The following is a 23,619-nucleotide window of genomic DNA, read 5'->3' as shown; positions in this document are numbered from 1 at the left end:
TCACTAGTAAGATTTGTTTATCCCTTGAGTATTCTGTAAACAAGAACATCACTTACTTGCTATATTGTAAAATGTTTGTATCAAAAAAGTATATATTTTTATTGATTTCAGAGAGGAAGGGAAAGGGAGAAAAAAATAGAAACATCAATGATGAGAGAGAGAATTATTGACTGCCTCCTGTAAGTCCCACACTGGAGACTGAGCCCTCAACACTGGCATATGTGCTGACTGGGAATTGAATTGTGATTTCCTGGTTCATAGTTTGACACTCAACTACTGAGCCATGCCAAGCAGGTGCATCTTTTTTTTTAATAAACAAACAAACAAACAAAGAAGCAAGCAAAGCAGGCTCCATTTCTCTTGTATAAAATTATGTGGTGGGTACAGCTGGAGTTTCCTCTGTACAGAAACACTGGTGTGAGTCTTCACAATATTTTTGATAGGGAGACTTGGTGAACACAGTCTCTTTCCAGAGATCAGGGGTAAGATGTTGTAGGTCTTAGACATGGCATCAAAGTTGGCCTAGGCAAAGTTGCCCAGGATGGCAATGCACCCCCTGGCTGAGGTGTGGTAATCCTTGATACCCGACATCAGCAGCAGCTTATTGGGCACAAGGGCTGAGAGGATGCCAATGCCCCTAAGGGCGGGGATGAGGCACAGGGACTGGTCACCTTGCAAGGAGCTGTATGGGGCTTGCCAATGTTGTTTCCCCAGTAGCCTCGCCACATAGAGAGCTAGGTAGTTCTTATTTCAGATATGTTTTATAATATTCACTAGAGGCCTGGTGCATGAAAATTCATACACTGGAGCGGGGTTCCTCAGTCTGGCCTGCCCCCTCTCATAGTCCAGAAATCCTCAGGGTCAGGAGGCAATCTGGCAATCAGGGGAAGGCCACTGCCTGTGCCTCAGGCCAGCCCTGGACAGCTGGGGTGTTGAGGGGATTGGGGGACTCCAGAGGAAGGTGCATAGAGTGGTCAGACCCGCCTGGGGGCGGGCCAGCCATGCCGCACGCCTGCCACCGTGGTGGGACTGAGGGGACTAGGTGCCATCATCTTGTGGCTGTGGGCATTGCCATCTTTGAGGGTGTAGAAGTCAATTAGCATATTCCCTCTTTATTGGCTGTGTGTGCCACCATCTTTGTGAGGATATGACGATCCTTTGGCATATTCCCTCTTTATTAGATAGGATGAATTACTAAAGTTAAAAACATCCAATTAATTCAAAATAATCACTATTTTAAAACTCTACATTCCTTTGTAAGTTTTAACTACTTCTGAATAACATCAGACTTCTTTCATTGGAACATTTAATTGTTCATCTTCAGTTCACTGATGCATCAGGGTGTCGTTTTTGATAAAATATCGGCTCACTTACTGTATCAAAACAAAATTATTGTGCAGTAATTTAATGACATAGCTCTTCCCTTTTATGAGCTCTGAAAATATCTCATTAACAGTTTCACAAATTACCACAATAACTTATGCTGACATGCTCATTTATTCTCATTTATGAATAGATTTGGTTGACAAGCCTAATGAAATATTGCAGGGGAATTCCCAGCCTCTGATATGGATCAGGCATCAAGAGGAAAATCTCAACATGGGGATTATTTGGGCCCAATCACTTCACCATAAAATGGAATGCTAGGTTCTAACAAATATTCCAGTGAAAACATACTTGTTAGCTGACATTTGTCCATGGTACAACATGGAAATGTTCTTACTTCCCACTCATCAGGAACTTCAATGATCTCCACCATCTGCCTAATGCTTAACGAGAGAAAACAATCCTGTAACGTAAAAGTTTTTCAGTCTTTAGAATATTATTTTGTGGTATTTTTGCTTAATTATGATGTCATTCTCAAGAATTAATTTCTATAAAAGAAAAATTATGTTGAAGTTGATCCAAATCCATTTTATATAGAAAAATAACAAAATTTATTTAATATTGGTATGATGAGACTAATTAGACAAAAGGTTATCCTTAAATCTTTGAGATTTAAAAAATAATTTTAATTTTTTAAGCAAAGATGAACTTTTAAAACATAATTTATTGTATATATTCATTTAATTAAATATGTATAGAAGATAATCAAATATCATACAAAGACTAATAAAACAGGTATAGTTCCTACCCTTAAGCAATTATAATTTAATACATTTTGAATATGTCCATACAAAAATTTATATTCACAGGTGCATCAAATGTGTGAGCAGCATCTTAATAAAGGGATGATTATATAATGTTTCATCCATATTGGAATAGATTTGAGAGAACAAGAGTACAATAAGCTAGAAAATAAAATATTGGGTGTATGTGGAAGAGGATAGAGAAACTGAAAAGGAGAAAATATTGGCATTGCATAGGGTCAAATTACAAAGTACATACAAAAGAGTGTAAATTCTATCCTGGAGGCAGAGGGTTTTATTAATGGCATGGGAATGGCAAGATCGCATTTGTGTACGTAAGATGCTTCTCAAGCATGCAGTCTCTTCATAGAACTCCCCTCAACTCCAATAGGTCAATTTGAGAGTGAAAAGAATGTAGGTGGGTAGAAAGGTTGAGAAAGAGTTGAGTGATGAGATGATAAGAATGGGGTAGTAATAGCTCAGCCAGCATGGTTCAGTTGTTGAGCACCCATCTATGAACCAGGAGGTCACAGTTTCATTCTCAGTCAGGTGAAGTGCACAGGTTGTGGGCTTGATCCCCAGTGTGGGGTGTGCAGGAGACAGATGATCAATGGTCCTCTATCATCATTGATGCTTCTATCTCTCTTTTCCCTCCTTTCTGAAATGAGTAAAAATATATTTTTAAAAAGAGTGAAGTAGTGGAGTTGCTCTTCTGTACAACAAAAACTTGGTTGCACATCCCCTCTGATCTACTCCTACACCCAAGAGTCTTTGGACTGCATGCAAACCAAATGAATTAAAACAAAGCTCTGAATTTCAGGTGGGAGGAAATGCAAAAAGAAAACTTTGGAGTTCAACTAAATGTGATAACACTGAAACCAACTTTTTAAAATTATAGGTAGAAAATATGCTATTCCAATAGAAAATAAGAAACATACAGATAGCCAGATTGTGCTCATCCGTTATATACCTTCTGATGACAGCTAAACTGATCACAGGCACTAATACAATAAGTATTCAATGTATTTTTATAGAACAGTGAACTTTACTGGCCATTTCCAACATGAAATAAGACAACTACAACAACAACAACAACAAAAAGACAAAAACAAAAATGCCCTCTACTTTAGTTAAATTGATGAAACAAGCATGAATCTGACATATCCTTTTTACGATTTCATGCTCTATTTTAAATCATTTGCTTAAAAGTTCACTGCAATTGGGGAATGAAAGCTATTCTCAAGGTACAGTTTCCTGTTAGAATTTAAGATAACTAAGCAAGATAAGGATATAAAAAGCAAAATACAAAGAGAATAACGGGCCGTGTGCATGAGTTGGGGAAAGCAGGACTGGATTACTGTATTTCATACCCCTTAAGAATATTAGGCTCTTTACAGGCTACTTATACAGTAGTTCTTTCTCCCCTTGTTAAAATGCAGAGCTGTTTGATCTGCTAGGACATCTTTTTTGTTGTTGTTGTTGCAATAATGGCTTTACCAGTAGAAGTGAAGAATAATTCATCTAATTGAAACTTAGCATGCTATAGATAGGCAGGAAGTAATTACCCATGATACAAACTACTGGGGTTCCTAGGAAGAACATCCCTATCTTTACGAAAAATACTGTGAAATTATTCAAGGCCATAAGCATCAGGACACCCATTTACATCTTATCTGCACCTCTCAGCGTTCTACGGCTGCATAAATAAAAGTAGAGTAAATAAGAACAGCAAGGTAATCCTCCTTTTATATTCAGCACTGATGAGATCCTACTGTGTCTAGTTTCACATCCCAGAGCTTAAGAAGGATGAAGCCAATTTAGGATAAAGGAAGATAAATGATTAAGAAGTTAAAAAAGTAAGAATTCCAAGAAGGGTTAAAAGATTTATGTTATTTAGGATAAAGAAGAGCTGCTTGAAAAGTCATTGTTAATGGTCTTCAATAAAGGATTTTTCCTCAGACGGTGGTGATCAGCTATTTTCATTTTTGTTGGAAACATAACAGACAAAAATAAATTTGAATAGCAAAACAAGGGGAGAAAGAAAGAAGCTTTTGATAATGAGAAAGGCTGCTCAACACTAAATGGGTTTCCAAAGAATTTTAGACCATTGAAGTTGTGGAAATCTTTTTAAAATAGAATGTCAAATATGTGAAGGTTGGAGGTCAAGGGAAGGACAAGATGACCTTTTATGATGATTTCTGTGAATGCAATTCAGATATTTTACAAAAGAGGACAGAACTTCCATTATTCAGTAAGAAGGATGTTGAAAGTGGGGGAAGTAAAAATAAGTACAAAATGCAGACAAATGTGGTATCTCTTCTTGACACCATTTACCTAATTTCATCTAACAAAAGCTTTCTTCACGTGAGGACAAGAGAAGCACTTTAGTTTTCCTTCCTAATATTCGCTCTTCAAAAAGCAAGAAAAGAAAAACAATTGCTTCTGACAATAAGAATTTCTCCTCTTAAGATAATTTTCTTCCTAACTCATATCTGATGGGATCACTCACATTATGTTATAGCAGAAATAAACAAGAAAAAACCTTGCACAACTGCTAATGTAACCCCTCTTGGCAATGTGGGGAAGTTTTGGAATAAGCATTTAAAACAAGGCTTCTAGATTTCAGTGTGCATAGAGATCAGCCAATGGGTGGTTAAAATGCAGGTCTATGAATCAAGCCCTCAATGATCTGATTCCTTTGGTCTGAGGTGGACTCAAGAACTTTCAATTTCAGTAATAGCTTAGGTAACAATGGCACAGGTTGAGTATCATAGTATTGTAGACAATGGTCTAGAAACTTAGTTCTGGTTCATGTATAAATTTACTAAATATTTTTATTCTAATAAATATATATAATTAAGTTCCCTCTACTATGGAGATTAAGATACAAAAGTCACCATGGAAAAATCATGTGAAATCAATATATCTGAAGATGTGAATGTCATTCACTAGACTTTGTAGGAGAAAAGCCTATACTGTCATAGAAGTGGCCCTATATTTATAACATATTTCTTTGAATACATGTTTATTATTATGCAGAAGCTTTTTATTTTGATGTAGTCCCATTTATTTATTTTCTCTTTTGTTTCCTTTGCCCTTGAAAATGTATAGGTAAACACATTGTTACAAAAGAAGTCTGAGATTTTGCTGCCTATAGTTTATTCTACTATATTTATGGTTTCATGACTTACATACAAATCTTTTAACTATTTTGAGTTTATTCTTGTATATGGTGTAAGTTGGTGGTCTAGTTTCATTTTTTTTAATGTACCTGTCTAATTTTCCCAACACCATTTACTAAAAATACTGTCTTGACTCCATTGTACACTCTTGCTTCCTTTGTCAAAAATTAACTGAGCATAATGGCTTGGGTCGATTTTTGGGGTCTCTGTCCTGTTCCATTGATCAAAATGCCTGTCCTTGTGCCAGTAACAGGTTGTTTTGATTACAGTGGCTTTGTAGTATAACTCAATATCTAGTTTTGTGATTCCTCCAACTTTGTTTTTTCTTTCTCAAGATTGCTTCAGCTATTCTGGATATTTTTGGGTTCCATATAAATTTTTGGAGTGGTTTTTTTTTCTAGATCTATGAAATATGTAGTTGGAATTTTAATAGAGATTGCATTGAAGCTATAGATTGCTTTGGTTAGTATGGACATTTTAAGAATGTTGATTCTACTAATCCATGAACACGGTAAATTCTTCCACTTGTTTATATCTTCTATCTCTCTTTAAAACATCCTGTAGTTTTCCAAGTACAGGTCTTTTTCTTCCTGAGTTAAGTTTATATCTAAAATATTAAATTTTTTGTTGCAATGGTAAAAGCTTCTGCACAGCAAAAGAATAAATCCTTGCTTATAACATTAAATCCCCACACAATTTTAAAATTCTTATATTCTTAACAAAATACATATGTTTTTCTCTATTTTTTGCCAAGTATTTAGAAATATAAACTACAAATGTCTGTAGTTTTCTGTTCATTTTCTTAAAACAGATTTTGGCATCCTTTTAATATTTTCTGATAAAGCAATGCAGATTTGAATAAGCATTTCTAACTCTAATAATATAAATAAATTATATTGATAGTGTTATTAGAATGCAGACAGGAAATGATATTTTCATTATAATTATTAAAAAAGATAATGTGTATCACTTTCCAATATTTGGGAGAGTATCACTTCATATATTCATTTGAATTAAAAGAAAAATGATGCCTATTTAAGATTTATTTCAGAATCTTTATGCCTATTTTAGACTTATTTCAGAACCTTTACTATATTTTTGTTTATTATATGAATTTTGATGGGTTATAATTCTTTTCATAATGTATTAACATTTCAAATAAGGAACTCATTGTGAGACTTTGTGGAACTCAGCCTATTTCTTCGTGGGGGAAAAATTATTAGGATGAAGGAAAACTATCTTTTGTCCATCCTGAAATGTCAAGAGTAAAACTGAATCCCTAACTTGTTCTCAAGGAGGAAGTTCTCTTTCCAGGAGGATCTGGTTTAGGGATAAATAAGGACATTCCTATTTTAGGCTGTTCTCTGTCAGATACAAATGACCCAATGAGAATGAAGAAAGAGCTGATTGAAGGGGGAAAAAAACTAGGGCCCTTCTTGAGGCTAGAGTAGTGTCTCAGACCTCCTGGTGTGTAGAGCTTATGTTTACTCTCAAGTTGAGCAGGCTTGGTCAGTATCTTTCTGTAGGGTTTGGACAATAGAGGAAATAGGAGCATTAATCTAAAGAAACAACAACAAAACAAACAAACAACAAACAAACAAACAAAACAGAAAAGGATCTGCTTTCTGTACAGGCACAAAAAAGGGGAAGATTTTATTCAAATTAATACATTCTTTTTCTGTGGCAAGTGTTTTTCCCTACAGTCACAAGCTTATATTTGACTCTTTCCCCCCCACCTCCTTTGGCTATTTGTGTTTTCTTTGTCATTTTGCACAGAATAAAAACAATGAAAATGAAAATAAACTAGGCATTCACATGATACCAATCCCTTGAAACTAAAATGAGTATTGCCTTTCTATAAGGTTTCTAATGAATTCATCAGTTTAGCTTACATTTATATTAGAAATTGCAGCATGCCAACTATAAAAAATGCTGTTTATTTACTAAGCAAATCATTCACATTACAAACAGATTTAGAAAGGGAGGGTATTCCACAGCTTGAAATTCAATAAACTTGAGAAATCCCACCATACCTGGGAAGCCTGAAAGCAAACTGCAACCCATTTTGCAGAAATTCTATATTCAAATACTGTAATAGTAGTGTGAGACCCTACCTCTAGGCCAACTTCAATGTAACATTTATTAATAATGCTAAAAACACCAGTATCCTGAATAAATAAAATCCTTTTTTCCCCCTGGGTTCTCAAAGTGCTTTCCCTAAAAATTGTCTCATTTATTCTCATGACATATTTCTGTAGGGAGAAGAAAGCAAATATTGCAGGTATTCTTAGCCTGCACTTTACTAAACAACTTTGAGAGGATCCTGTGACATCCTGGCACTAAAATTTACGGGTTTATAGCCAACTGGCTGCATGCCTGGTTGGGCCTACAGCAGCCGAGCTCTCTAATGGACGTGTTGGAGCTGGAGGAAGGGTTGGCTTTATAGAGATTGTGGAATAGGTGATTAGCCAGACAGTGTGCTTGAGGGATGCTTAGAATATATGCTAACATTTTAAAGCACACCCTACCAAAACACATTATGTGCAGATATGTAAAATTTCACTATTAGTTGGGGTTTAGGCCATGCCCTACTTAAATTCAAGCCCTTCCCCATAGGTTATACATCCATTTAGGAGTAACTATAATGATCTTAGCATGAGTTATTTTACCAATACTGTTATTGATAGTTTACAATGGTAGTGAGAAATGCCAATTTGGCGTAGGTAGGAAGATAAAGTTTATATTTTCATAAGAATTTCATAATTTAGCTGTCATTTATGTCCCTAACATTGTAATATATCTGATAGAGGAGAAACAAAAAAACAAACAAACAAAAAAACAAAAGGGAGCCAAGGACATTCAGGCACAGATAGGTCTCCAGGATTCTAAAGAGTTGGTAGGAGAGCCTGGGATAAAAATACATTAACTGAGAGAGCATTTATCAAAAGGAAAGATGATGAAGACAAATTGCAATATATTTTATAATTTTTATATCATTAGAGCTAAAAATTATATGCCCATGACTCTGGGTTTTGTAGATGGTTCTAGACCCTATGCTTTAGCAATAACCTTCATATCTAGAATTATTATGAGACTGTCTCTCTGATGAGAGAATGAAACATATAAATAAATTCAAGAATGTCCAAGCAACTCTGGCTAACCTTCTGGGCACAAAGCAAAGCCCATATGTTTTTCAGGTTTGCCAGAACAGAGTGAAACTCCTAGAGAACAGAGCTTGCAGTAGCCATCATCCAAAAGGAATTAGTTACATAAACTAGGTCTACCATCATTAAAGTCACCCTGACTATCATTAAGGTAACCCCAACTACTACAAGATTCTTTTAGGTGTAGTAACAATATAGCAGAATGGTCTATCCTAGTCTTATTTAAACTGCCTGGAGTTAATAGATGAAAGGTTGAATATATCTGAAATCATATCAACAAGGAACTTCACATTGCTATACCCATTTTACAAACGAGGATGTGATCTATCCAGGAAAAAAGAAGCAACTTGTCAGTGGTCTGTCAGAAGAAAGTTTATTTCTTGGTCCACTACATACACTCTCCAAATCTTCCTCACACGTAATTTCCCTCAACTCTCTCTCATTTTCCTCTTCTACATTTTTCTTACTTTTAATAAAAAACTGACAACTTAAGCTAGGAATCTCTTTACACAGACTCTCCAGTGACAAACTATATTCCCATTTAAAGTGCTCAGTAAAATGATATGCTTTTATTTTCAATATCCTTACTCTGAACACCATAATAATATGATACACTTTTAATTACTAGCCGTGAGCTTGGATTCTGGCTCACCTTGTCAGCAAAGTCACACAGAGGATGCCATTTAGGGTTTTGGGTATAAGTCAACACACCTGCTGAAATGGAGAAAATTAGGGTGATATGATGGCTAAAGAACAGAACTTTAGAAGAGAAAAGGAAGAGAATGAGATTTAAGTACTTGCTCTATTATGTAGGAGCTGTTGACCTCAAACAAGTCATTGAAAGTCTGTGAACTTCAGTTATTTTTTTATGTAAAACATGGATATGATCTGTTTTGTTTTCATGATGAGATTGTTGTTATAAGAATAAAAAAGGGCCCGGCTGGTATTGCTCAGTGTTTGAGCACTGACCTATGAACCAGAAAGTTACAGTTCAATTCCTGGTCAGGGAACATGCTCAGGTTTCGGACTCAATCCCTGATGGGGGCGTGCAAGAGGAAGCCGATCAATAATTCTCTCTCATCATTGATGTTCCTTTTTTTTATTGATTAAGGTATTACATACCTGTCCTTATTCCCCTATTGCCCTCCTCGTGCCCCCCCAGCCCCCGAACTCGTGCCCTCACCCCCTAGTGGATGTGTTCATTTGTTATGCTTATATGCATGCATATAAGACAGTCCTTAGGTTGATTTCCCCTCCTTCCACCTATCCTCCCGTCTTCCCTCTGAGGTTCGATGGTCTGATTGATGATGTTTCTATTTCTCTCTCCCTCTTTCTTCCTTTCTGAAATCAATAAAAATATGTTTTAAAACAAAGAATATAAAGGGCATGCAAATGTGTTTGAAAGCATTTCTAAACATAAAACTTCATTACCGTGGGCCTATCTTGTCCTAATTACTCTGCCAAGCCTTTCCTAGGCTACAAAGAGATAAAAAAGATTAGATCATTGGTCTCTGTCCACGTTCTTACAAAAAAGGAGATTAATGAGAAAAATTAATATGATGAGGTTAAAGTGAGAAAGTTAACAAATTTATAAACTCTTTATCTCAGGGAGATATTTAGCAAGGGTCATCTTCTCTGGTATATACAATAAGATCTATCATGATGGTGCATTCATAATTATCACAAATTCCCATAACCTTTGAAAATCACTTTCTCATGCCGTACTGCTTATATATACACCTGTAGTTCCTGTGCAAAGGCTTTCCCCCCTCCTTATGCAAAAGTCTAGAAGTGATCATTCTCACTTTGATATCTGGCTGTCAGTTTCTGGGACTCACTGTACTGGAACACTATCTCAGACCATCAACAGCTACATTTCCAGGTTGTTAGCATATCATTTTTGATGCCTCTTGGGGCCAGTCACCTCTTCTTGCTTTTAGTCCTGAGTATTAAACTACCCAAGCATTCATTTATTAGTAGCTAAAGCAGAGGCAGTGAAACTCTGCAGATATCTCAAGATAAGCATCCATCTGTGTTGACTTTTGCCACAGGGTGTTGCATTGATTATGAACTGGGATAAATCCCAAAATATTGTATTCTCTAAAGAACCAGAATGCGGTTTTGAACCCAGAGTAGATGAAATAGCAGAGCTGTTACAGAATATTAATTCATCTGCAGAATGAAGACCATTACTAGTTTGTTTTTTTATCTTTTAAAGTACGACACTTTGTGAGGGATTAATAAATTCATTTGCTTGAATAATTTAAATATGCCTGCTTTAAGTTGGTTGTTAAATTTTCCTTAAGATTTTGTAATACATTTGTCTCTTCTATTTACATTGTAAGATTCTTATAATTATAACACTTAAAGGCCATCTCTGGTCCACTGTTTCTTATTTTTACAAAAATAAATAAATAAATAAAGTTTATAATGGAATAACTTGTGCAAAACTACCTTCCTAGTTAGTAGAAATTGTTTTCTAATGTCTAGTAAATATTGTTGTTACTGCAAAAATGCTGCCTTCATGGGGAGAGGCATCATTTTTATTATCCTGTTTCCTAAAAAATAAGACAGTGTCTTATATTAATTTTTGCTCCCAAAGATGCACTAGGTCTTATTTTCAGGGGATGTCTTATTTTTCCATGAAGAAGAATACGGTACACATTTATTGTTAAATGAAAATAAAGGAAATTTATTACCAGTATATGGTAAGGTAGAACGGTAGTTGTCAACACAAACCAGACAAACTGTGAATCCTACAGTATCAAGAATTTACTCATTTATTCAATGACAATCATGTCATCATCTTCTGGAACATCATCATAACAATCCAATTCCTGAATTTCCTGATGAATTTCTTGTGACTCCATTTCTTTCAGAATCTGTGGACCAAATCTCTCATGTTTAGCATGGGCGGGGGGGGGGGGGGCTTATTTTAGGGGGTATGCCTTATATTTCACTCAGAAGGAAACCTGTAAGTAGGTCTTATTTTCGGAGGATGTCTTATTTTCGGGGAAACACGGTACTTCAAACTAGAGGCTCGGTGCACAAAATTTGTGCATGGGTGTGTGTGTGTATATGTTTGTCCCTAAGCACAGCCTGCAATCTCTTCAATTTGGGACCCCACAGGTGTCTTCAAACTACTGCCCGCGGGCCACATGCGACCCGCAGAGGAGTCTGATCCGGCCCGCCAGGTTTTTTGGGCAGTGAGCGCAGCCGAGGTGTTACAGTAGGAATTAGTAGTTCATATAGTCCGGCCCTCCAGCTCTCTGAGGGACCGTGATCTGGCCCCCACTTTAAAAACTTTGAGGACCCCTGCGCTTGAGGGATGTCTGATTGCCCTATCAAAATCCAGGACTGCTGGCTCCCAACTGCTCACCTGCCTGCCTGCCTGATTGTCCTAATAGCTTCTGCCTACCAGACTGTTCACCATCTAACCACTCCCTTGCCAGCCTGATTGATGCCTAACTACTCCCCTGCCAGCCCGATTGCCCCTAAATCCCATCCACTACAGGCCTCATTGATTCTAACTATCCTCCCCTGCAGACCTAGTCAACCTCAACTGCCCTCCCCTGTAGGCCTGATCCTCCACCAATAGCCCTCGCCTGCAGGCCTGGTTGCCCCCTAACTATCCTCCTCTGCAGACCTGGTCCACCCCCAACTGTCCTCCCTTGCAGGCCTGGTCCTCCCCCCCCCCCCCCCCCGCCGGGGCCCTTCCCTATAGGCCAGGGTCTCCCCTCAACTGTCTTCCCCTGCTGGCTTGATTGCCCACAACTGCCCTCCCTGCTGGCCATCTTGTGGTGGTCATGTTGTGTCCACATGGGAGTGGCCATCTTGTGTGCTGGACTAATGGTCAATTTGCATCATATTACTCTTTTATTAGATAGGATATTATTCTCTATTTTCCTTATATTCTTCACTCTCTATTATACTAATAAAGAAAATAAGAATATCTTTGGTGTGTATATTCAAACTAGGGCTGAAGGGATGGTAGAAGAAAAAAAATGTGGCATTAATAGATAAAAATTTATACATAATTTGATTAAAATTTGTAGAAGACAGAAATGAGAGCTACATTTAGAAAATATTTATAGAAATTAATTTATTAGAAATATTCAATAATAATTGATGACTACTTAAAAAGTCTACTGTAGAAACTTTTATTATCTCCTTTTAATGTCAGGATAACTCTAGCTCTGGCCTGGTGGCTCAGTTGGTTTGATTATTGGCCAGGGCACATACCTAGATTGAGTTTTTGATCTCTGATTCTCTCTCGCATCAACATTTCCCTCTCTCTCTCTATCTTCTTTCCTCTTTCTTTAAAAATCAATAAATAAAAATATCCTTGGGTGAGGATTAAAAACCAAACCAAACAGGATAACCCTTTGTCTATGAGTTAGATCTTATTTCTATCATACTATTTTGTAGAAAAGTGAGGTGCTACATGACTTCACAGTCAAAATGTACATGACAATTATAAATATTAAAGCATTTATTACAATGTATGTATCACTTTAAAATGCATAGAACATGCATACCACATATGGGCAATTATCACATCTTACTGTTACTGTAACATTTTGTGTTCATGTAGTCCTTATTTTTCTGTATTCTAAGCTTCTTGAAGGAACTATCTGGATAGCTCATAAGATAAATACTGCACTAAATACTAACATAATAAATAAATAAATTTTGTAAATGACAGCATTTGTTATAATTGGGGTAAGTGATAAATTGAAAGAAACTGTGTTGAGGACAACAAATAACTTTCTTTTTTTTCTGTAAGTCACACACACAAGACTTAAAAATATATTGATTTAGAAATGTTCCATCTCCTAAACATTTGATTTATAGTAGTTTGTGCTTCTCTTACTATTTGTGTTTTACCTCGTTAGGAAATTGAGGTCAATCTGATTACTTTTATCTAAAATAATTGTTATTTAACTACCTCAGAGACCAATGAGCAAAGCAGAATACAATTATAGACTTAATAAAATTATGAGTAAATATTTTAACAAATGACTGTCTAATTTATTTTTACAAGTACATAGTCTGTCTATAGGAATGCACTAATAATCTGTCATTATATATGAAAGGTATTACTTTTAACTTTTCTTATTGAAATGATAAATTTGCAAATAACATTCTTCATCTACTTTATGAAGGAATAGATATGAGAGCTTAGTTAATGCAGAACCTAATGTCTTCAAAGCATGTCTGTTTCATAATGGATGGAACATGTAGTGCTAATGTTACTCAATAAATCTTAACAGTTATAAGTTAGGGCAAAGCAACAGAGTGAAAAGCATTACTCATTCATTCCCTCAAAAGGAAGGATGTTATGTATTGTTTATATTGTTAGACAGTTTAACTCCATGAAATTGATTAACTCGTGTTAGTACTACAGGATGTAAGTAGAACTGATCACTTCCAAAGACTTAAATGTAAGTTGTTTTTTATCTAGAGTTAAAAATTAATTTTGTAGACTTTTGACTCAGAATATCTGACACATTTCAGTGCTATATTTTGTTAATGGAGTTGTCAACATCAAGAGAAATTGAGAATTCATAAAATAGTGTTTTTCTTTATTAGTGTTAATCAGAGGTTCTCCTAACAGTCATCCTTGCTTCCTAGCAGCCAGAGTCTATGTTTAGCAGGGATATGATATAGCAGAATTGCGTCCCTAGGGTTTGTACTAAATAAATCACCACTTATCACTACATCACTACATTGTTCCTATTTTGAGATAGAACCATCATCCCTTCTTTTCCATAGCACTGAATTTACTTTCTGTTTTGCTGATGCTGGATAAGAAAAAGCCCCAAGCATTAAGAGCAATATAAAAAATTATCTTTATCATTTCAGTTCTCAAAAATTACTTTGTTAGAATAAAGATAACTACAAAACCAATATTATGTGATATGTATTGTTTATAAGACATTACTTGCTTTCACAAAACATAATTTTAATACAAAAATACAAAATATTTAGTTCCCTTAAAATATTTATCTTTTAAAATAAAGTTCTCATTGATTAAATTCACTAAAAGAAACCACATTTCAACACAATTACAGACATTCTTGGATGACCTAGCACTACAGGCCATCCTGTGATGTTCCAGGGTCAGACGCTGTGAGTAAATCAGTTACACATTTAACCCTATAAAAAAAATACGAGGCTGGTAAATGGAACTTTCATGAGTCAACAGCATAAACTTCCAACTGTATTCAAAAATTGTACCTAGGAAATATGACTCACTACGAAGTACATACATGAAAACAAGTTCTTTAAATCACATTAATTTTAAAGAAAAAAAGTGTGCAAAACAGGATGGGTGCAGGTGGAAGAGGACATAGAAGGCATAAATGGTGATGGAGAAAAACAAATGAATAAACACACAAATACATTTTAAAAAGTTTCCAAACGAACAGTAGCCTGTAAGCCAGCAGCCCTACCCTTGCCTCCACCGGTAAACTCTATTCATAACTCAAAGCTCTGATTTAAACTGAAAATAAACATTTGAGACAGGTAAGTGAATAGATTTTTCCTGTGTACTTTCTGTCACATCATGTGGAGGTTTGGCTGCCACACACAGATTATACCATGTAGATGTAAAGAAAAAGTACCTCAGGAGTAACAGGGCAACACGACTAAACAGAATTATCGCATATATGATAGCAATGCTTGTTTTTAGCAGAGTTAATAAGCAGCTTCATTTTCTGCTTACATAATACAAATACATAGCCTCTTGTTTTAACTTTATTTTTTTCTCTGTGGTGATGTAAATAATCCATGTCATATTGTTTCCTTTCATGTTGTAGACTATGTTATAAATACAACTGATTGTATTTTTATTTGACATAGATTTGTATCAAAGTTTCTTTTTCTTTTTTTAAATTTCTTTATTGATTAAGGTATCAAATATTTGTCCTCAACCCCCCATTCCAATCTCCACCCCTCCCCACTCATGCCCCTACCCCCCTATTGTCCTTGACCACTGGTTAGTCTCAACACAAGGCCTTTGGTTGATCTCTCCCTTTTATCCCCACCATCCATTTGAGGTCCAATAGTCTGACCCATGGCTCCTTATCTCTGGGTCTGCTCTTGTTCATCATTCTATGTTGCTCACCATTTCTCCTAGATGAGTGAGATCATGTTCTTAATATATTTTTATTGTTTTATTGAAGGGAGAGAGAGAGATAGAAACATCAGTGATAAGAGAGAATCCCACTGGGAATCAAGCCCACAACCTGGGTATATGCTCTGGCTGGGAATTGAACTATGATCTCCTGATTCCCAACCACGAAGCCACACTGACCAGATTCAAAGTTTTCATTATTTTTATATATATACATACATACATATATATATATATATATATATATATATATATATATATATATTCTGAATTTATGGAGGCTTTGTCCATTATATATTCAAAACTATCACTGATTTGAATATTTTAATACTAAATATTCCAATAGTGAAAATGCATCCTATTTTTAACTATTTTCTATAACTTGTATAATAAAAGGCTAATATGCCGAAACCGGTTTGGCTCAGTGGTAGAGCGTTGGTCTACAGACTGAAAAGTCCCAGGTTCGATTTCGGTCAGGGGCAGGCACATCCCCGGTAGGGGGTGTGCAAGAGGCAGCTGGTCGATGTTTCTCTCTCATCGACGTTTCTAGCTCTCTATCTCTCTCCCTTCCTCTCTGTAAAAAATCAATAAAATATATTTTTAAATAAACAAACAAACAAACAGACAAATAAATAAATAAATAAAAGGCTAATATGCAAATAGACAGAATGGCAGAACAACCGGTCTCTATGACATGCACTGACCACCAGGGGGTGTGCATAGAACATGGTGGGCATTGGAAACAGGCTACAGAACACTGAATATGGTGGGTGTTATGCGTGGCGGGATGGTGGAGCAGGTAAGTGGGGGTGCCAGACCAAGATGGGGTGCCAGTCTCTGTCATTGGGGCGAGACTCTGGTGGTTACTGAAAATTCTTTGCTCCTGCATGCTGCAGTCCCTCCTGGCATTTGCACCTGCTGCCAGCACCTGCCCTGCTCGCACCTGCTGACCCTTGGCACCAGACTTGATCTCTGGGCACCATCAGCGGGTGCAGCAACCACTGCTCGTACCCACTGCTGGCACTGGCCCTAATCGCTCTGTCAGTGTATGGGAGTGGTGGCAGCAGCAGCAGCAGAAGTGGGGCTGCTGGCAGACAGGGGGCTGGGGACCATGGCAGTGCCAGGCAAGAGCACAGAGGATGGGCCGAGACTCACTCCTGTGCCCACCGCAGCCTCACAGCCCACAGTTCCTTTCAAGGTGCACGAATCTGTACACTGGGTCCCTATTCTGTCTATATAGATGCTTGAGCTACCTAATGATAGAATGACTGGTCAACTGGTTGCTATGATGCGCACTGACCAGCAGGGGGCAGATGCTTAATGCAGGAGCCGCCCCTGGTTGTCAATGTACTCCCTTAGCAGGAGCTCCACTCAGCTGACCAACTAGTGTCAGATGCAGGGCTCAGGGCTGCCTGGCAGGCATTGCTATGGTGGTGTGAGCCTCTCCCAATCAGAACAAACTGGGCATGAGCCTGTGGTAGGTGCCGTGGTGCCAGGATGAGTGGAAGCAGCAGGCAGGAGCAGCAGGTGGCATTGGACTGCCGATTTCAGCCTGATTCCCGCAGACAATGCCAAGGGACCCCACTAGTGCACAGATCCGTGCAGAGGGCCTCTGGTTATAATATAATTAAGTTTAATTTTGGGTTCTGATACATGCAAATAAACATAAACAAAACTTAATCCATGCACTCTCAGAATTCACATTCTAGAATTTAATTTTTAAAATAGAATCACTACATTAGAAAAATTTATTTTAAGATTTTCCTTGTCCTCAATTAAGAAATGAAATAATGTGTATACGATATTATACCTGCTAATTAAAATCAAAATGCTCTAGAGTTTAGACTTAAAAATTCTGTGTAGATGTACATATTTGTCATAAGAAATATATATATGAAAAAGCACAAGTTAGTACCTGGAAATATTAGAGTTTAGTATTAGAATTTAAATTTGGAAACCCTGGGTTTCCAGAATTATTCTTAGGCATAATCTGTCAATTACCCTGTATATGTGCATTGGAAACTGGGACATTTCCAAGTCTCTTATTTGTTTTGCTTTAGACTCAGCCAGGAAATGGCTTAAGGTACCAGTATAATAACTCAAGTGGGGGGAAAATGCATATAGTGGTCTGGGTAGATCCAGGCAAGTTTTAAATGATGATAATTCCTTAATTTAAATATGATGCTAGGGTGCACTTCTATTGTATAATGCCTTTCAAGCACAACCAGGTGAATAGTAGGAGATAAATGTTAAGTAATTACCGTATTTTTCAGACCATAAGACACACTTTTTTCCCCCCAGAAGTGGGGGGAAAAAGTCCCTGCGTCTTATGGTCCAAATATAGCCTACACATATACTTTAAAAAAAAAAGTTTTTTTACTTGCCCGGCTCTGTGTGGTCTCTGTGTGCTTGCCCGGCTCTAAAGTGGTTCTAAATGCTGCTGTTTACTTTACAGGGTTGATTACATGTGTTTATGACTGTGATGTTGGGTTTTAATGCACATAAAATATTTTAGGACACTATTTGTTTCAGAATCTTTTTTTCTTCATTTCTCTTCTCTAAAAACTGGTGCGTCTTATGGTTCGAAAAATACGGTAATTAAATACTTAGATGGGGCCATCAATCCATCAACTCACTCTAGCAGATTTAAGTTTGTGGAGGGACTGGTTTTCTTCTGACAATGTCAGTAATATGATTGGTGCTCAGATTTCTATTTCAGCCCTCTGCATTTATCCTATATAATAAAAGCCTAATATGCTAAGTGTCTGGTCGTCTGGTTAGGCATTCAACCAATCAAAGTGTAATATGCTAAGGATATGGTAAGGCCACTCAACCACTTGCTATGATGTGCACTGGCCACCAGGGGGCAGACAGTTGACCAGTTGTTAGGACATGCACTGATCACCAGGGAAAAAGATGCTCTGACTGGTAGGTTAGCTTGCTGCTGGGATCCAGCTGATTGGGACTGCGTGAGATTGGCCAGACACACCCTGGAGCCCTCTGATGGTCCCTCTATGGCTGGCCAACCTCTTGAGTCCCTCTATTAACCCGATCATGCACCAGTGGGGTCCCTCAGACTGGCCCACACCCTCTTGCAATCTGGGACCCCTTTGGGGATGTCGGAGAGCCACTTTCAGCCTGATTCAGTAGGCAAAGCTGAGGGACCCCACTGGTGAATGAATTTGTGCACCCAGCCTCTAACTGATCTATAAAATCTCCCCAAGCAACCAATTAATCCACATTCCCTTTAAATCCATGTACTTAGAGGTTTTTTTTCAGATACCAAAACTGGAAGAATCTATTAGTAGAAGTTATGTCTGTGGAAACTAAAGCCTTGGTCCATAAACTCTTAAATATGTCATTCAAGGTATCTACTTAAAATAGTATAAAATACTCAAACCAGTAGGTAGTTGTTTCAAGCAAGCCATGCACTCCTATATCCTGGATTCTAGTCTGCCTATGGTTGTGGTAAGATTTTTGTTTCAAAGATGTATTATTTAATTTGGTTTGAATACTTAGACCATTGTTTCTAAGAGAATTCTTCCAATAAGGCTAAAAAATTACCATTCTTTAATTTATGAGGAGCTGGTCTCCCAAGATAATTTGTTCAATCATCAAATATCTGATGAGGATCAACCAAGAAGCCAGATTTAGAAAGATAAAATAGATGGCAGTGAAAATGTATTGTGTTCTCAGACCAGTGGTGAAGATTGGCATATAAACAGATGAGTTACATATATGTGAGGCTTACTGTGACAGAGATATAAATGTAATGCTTCAGAAGATATCTGTGTGAGTCAGAAGAAAAAAAAAGCCTCACAGTAGATATGGTATTTAAATATCGATAGCACCTGAAAGCAAAGTTTACCAGGTGAAGAGAGGGGAAGTGACGCCGAAGGAGGGAAAAAGTAAATAAAACAGGGCAAAAGACAGAGCCAAAGGAAAAGTCTCATGTCCGTGAATCAGTGAGAAATGTATGAATGGCATAATGTTTCTGAGGGGAGAGGACAGGGCGTATGACAGAAGGCTGGGAACTGGAGAAAGATAAAGATTGGCCAACATGGGAAGGAGCCTATTTGCCAGCCTAAGGGATTCTGATTTACCTTTGTAGCTAATGGGGAGTGTACATACCCTAAAAAAAAAAATTACTGTGGAAGACGATTGACACCTGGAATGACTAGAGAGGAAGATCAAATGGCAAGTAGTTAGTAGGCAGACGGAAGGGCAAACAGTTACAAAAGGCCCAGGGAGGGATTATGAGTGATTTAGCTGGCAGTGATCCTAAAGGTGTAGAGAAGCCAGACCTGAGAGGCTCTCGAAACTCAATCAAGGGCAGTGTGAACATAATGTCCTTTTTATTTATTATTATTATTTTTTTGCATGTTTCTATGGCTGAAATCTTTCAAGGGCCACCTGAGGTGCCTTAGAAAGTACTTAATTTGCACAATCTAAAATTTCCATTTGCCTTTGCTATCCTGTACCCATTATTCTCCTTTCTACATTTTCTGAAGGTTCCCTGCACAACTAAGGGCTGTATCAGCTATCAGAGGCCATCTCCCATCTTTGGAGAAAGCCCAATTAATCATTAGATCGTTTCTCTCAACTATATTATTTTTGGCGATTGTAGGAAATACTTTTCCTTTTCTCTTATGAGAATTCGTCTAGGTGCCTTTATCATCCTGTCTCCTGTCAAATGTTCATGAATACAAAAAGTTGAGGTCCACTCAATTTAGGAGTTCTTAAATTACTGAGATGTATAAAAACATTCCCAAACAAAATGTCTGAGAGCCAATGGCTTTTAGGTAACTGGTTTTCAGCAGTTTCTGAGTAGCAGTTACAAATGTGAGTAGCACTACGTACATATTTAGTTTAATAATTAGCCTCATAACCATATATTCTGGTTTTGTTGAAAACACACTGAAGTGTTGATGGCCAATATGAGTAAATGGCAAGTTTAGTGCACAGATCAAAATCTGGTAGATTCACCAGACCGAAAAAATAAAAAATAGTAGAATATTTTTCAATGTAGGGTCACTTTCCTTTTTCTCGTAGAATCTAAACAGACCTCTGCAAGGCTAATTAATTCTTTCAACATGTCTTAACTATGTGCTTCCTATACACATTTACCAGGCTACAAAGTTGATTTAAGTAGACATGACCCTCAGCTCACCTAGAGATTACACCTCAGTAGACATGGAAGACACAAAATAAGCAAAGTAGCAAATAAAACTAGTATAACTTGTGAAAAAGATTATGACAGGAAGGCTCCACCTGATGACACTCCAGCACAGAGGGTAGAGGGGTGAAGGAGACAGATACCAAAGGCTCAGGTGATTCTCCTTTCTGCCCCTCCTGCAGTTCATCTCTCCCACGACATTAAGCTTATTCAGTCGAAAGCATATTTATTCATTCCACAAGTATTTGTTAATTTCTTACTATTCACTTAGCCCTGAAAGTTGGGAAAGCTGACACCAATCACTTTCTCATATTAAGCAGTTCCTCCAATTGTGCTTATTCTTTCTTTTTGATGCAGTACTTAATATAAATGCAACAATTACTACACATTTTTAAAGGTTCTTTTCCTGGTGCTTGCTAAAAAAGAAAAAAATTAAGGAAAAAACAAAAACATAAAATGCTTGCTAGATGCATAATCACCCATAAAAGTATAACTTGAGAACAGATTAAATGAGAAAAGATCCAGAATAATATAGTTTCTAACTTACTTTGAAAGAGGTGGAGGATTCATTGTCATAAGAAAAGAGTAAATGGCTATAATTTAACATATTCAGAATTATAAAATCTCAAATCTCAATAAAGGGCAGTTCTGTCAACATTAATAAAGATGAAATAAAATTTTGAAGTGATGATTAAGGCAATTGAAAGTTATTTTTCAAATGTACAAAGTGGTTTTAAGAAACAGCTAAAAGAATAACTTTTGTAGTATTATGCAAAATAGATACATGGGATTAATGTCAAGAATCAAAGAGAAGACTAATCTATAAGAATAAAGAAAATACAGTATTACATAGGGGCAATATACATTGCTATTTTTAAAATACAAAAAAAGTGTTAATCTACTGAAACAATAGTCAATATTCTCTTTTCTATATGTGCTATTTATTCAAATTTATCCTACTGTTTATTCTAACAAGTACATGTTTTCCTTAAATTAATGTTCTATTTTCTTTTGCCAAGATTAAGAGCAGCAGAGTGTGAAAATGTTGGTTACACACTTCACTTCCCAATTTACATAGTTTCCCACCTACTTCAGAGTATCAGTGGGTAACTGCATACAAACTACTACCAACATGAAAATTGGAAATCAAGTGTTTTTATTTAATGTAAAAAAATATGTATATTTTATAAATATTTCAAAAAGAAACTCATAGAAAATAAAATAATTTAAAAATTGTAAGAAGATGTAGAACATATATTCTTAGCATTTACTTAAAAAGCAGAGAGAGAGCCGAAACTGGTTTGGCTCAGTGGATAGAGTGTCAGCCTGTGGACTGAAAGGTCCCAGGCCCGATTCCGGGCAAGGGCATGTACCTTGGTTGCGGGCACATCCCCAATGGGGGCTGTGCAGGAGACAGCTGAACGATGTTTCTCTCTCATCGATGTTTCTAACTCTATCCTTTTCCCTTCTTCTCTGTAAAAAGAAAATCAATAAAATATATTTTTTAAAAAGCAGGAAGAGAAATGAATTGTACTAAATATCTCTGAACCAACTTAGTAAAATATTGGGAAAAAACAAAATGGATAGAGCTCAAAAAAGATAGCATTTTTAAATGAATTCATGGCAATGAAGAGGCAAAAAGGAGAAGGAGGAGGAAAAAGATAATTAATTAGAATATCAAAATGATTATCAATACTTCATATCTGGATTTAATCACACTGTTCAGGAAAAAATATGATACTTATTAAAGATAATAAGGCAAACCTTTATCCAGGACCATTGCTATAAGTATGAGGACCACTGCAATAGGATTTTACAGTGATTCGGGAGAGATTGGGCTCATTCTGAATACAGCAATAACAAGTGGGCATGTATAGCCATGAGCAGTGTAGAAGGGTCAGTGGATGGAAAATTACTAAGAGGAAACCTAAATGATAAAAAGGATTTTAGCTAAACTGACCAAATAGCATTCTCACTGAAGGCAGGCCTCAGTGATCAAAACACTTGGAGGATGGTGAGGGATCCAAAACTGAATCAAATATTGAGGTCTATCATAGATGAAAGCAGTGGGCATTCTGAATTAGCACAGTTATTACTAAAACTAAATTTTACAAGGAAGTACACAGATGAGGGTAGAGAAGATTTAGGAACTTGAAATTAAAGTTTGGTCAAGCAAAGAATCTTTGTTGAAATGGAAAACGATAAGAAATATTTATCTGAGAACTATAATATGTTTGACATATGGAAAATATTATATGCTGTAGCCAAAAATAAAAGGGTGTGATAAAGTAACTCTATCTATAATGAGATTATAACACTTTCATTTTTTTAAAAAAAATATTGATTAAGGTATCACATATTTGTCTTCATCTCCCCATTCCCATCCCAAAACCCTCCCCACATATGCCCACCCCCCTGATGTCTGTGACCACTGGCTTGGCCCATATGCATGCACACAAGTCCTTTGGTTAATCTCTGCCCCTTATCCCCACCCTTTCCTACCTTCCCCTCTGAGGTTTGACAGTCTGATCGATGCTTCCCTGTTTCCAGGTCTGTTTTTGTTCATCAGTTTATGTTGTTTATTATTTCTCCTAGATGAGTGAGATCATGTGACACTAGAAATACACTTATATGAACTGAAAATGAGCTAGAGAATTATTTTACGACTCCAAAATGTTAAAAATTACTAGGTATAAAAATAAAGAGCTAGAAGAAGTTAAAGCATTGATAGAAGTATGCCTACCTGAAGTTCACTGATGGGAAAAAAATAATTGTGCTTAGTTGGTCCCAAGCCAACATCCTTTTTCATCAGAAAATGCCTCCTAGGAAG

This window comes from Pipistrellus kuhlii, unplaced genomic scaffold (genome assembly GCF_014108245.1).
Source record: "Pipistrellus kuhlii isolate mPipKuh1 unplaced genomic scaffold, mPipKuh1.p scaffold_m20_p_2, whole genome shotgun sequence".
Lineage (NCBI taxonomy): Eukaryota > Metazoa > Chordata > Mammalia > Chiroptera > Vespertilionidae > Pipistrellus > Pipistrellus kuhlii.
This window is presented reverse-complemented; position numbering follows the sequence as displayed.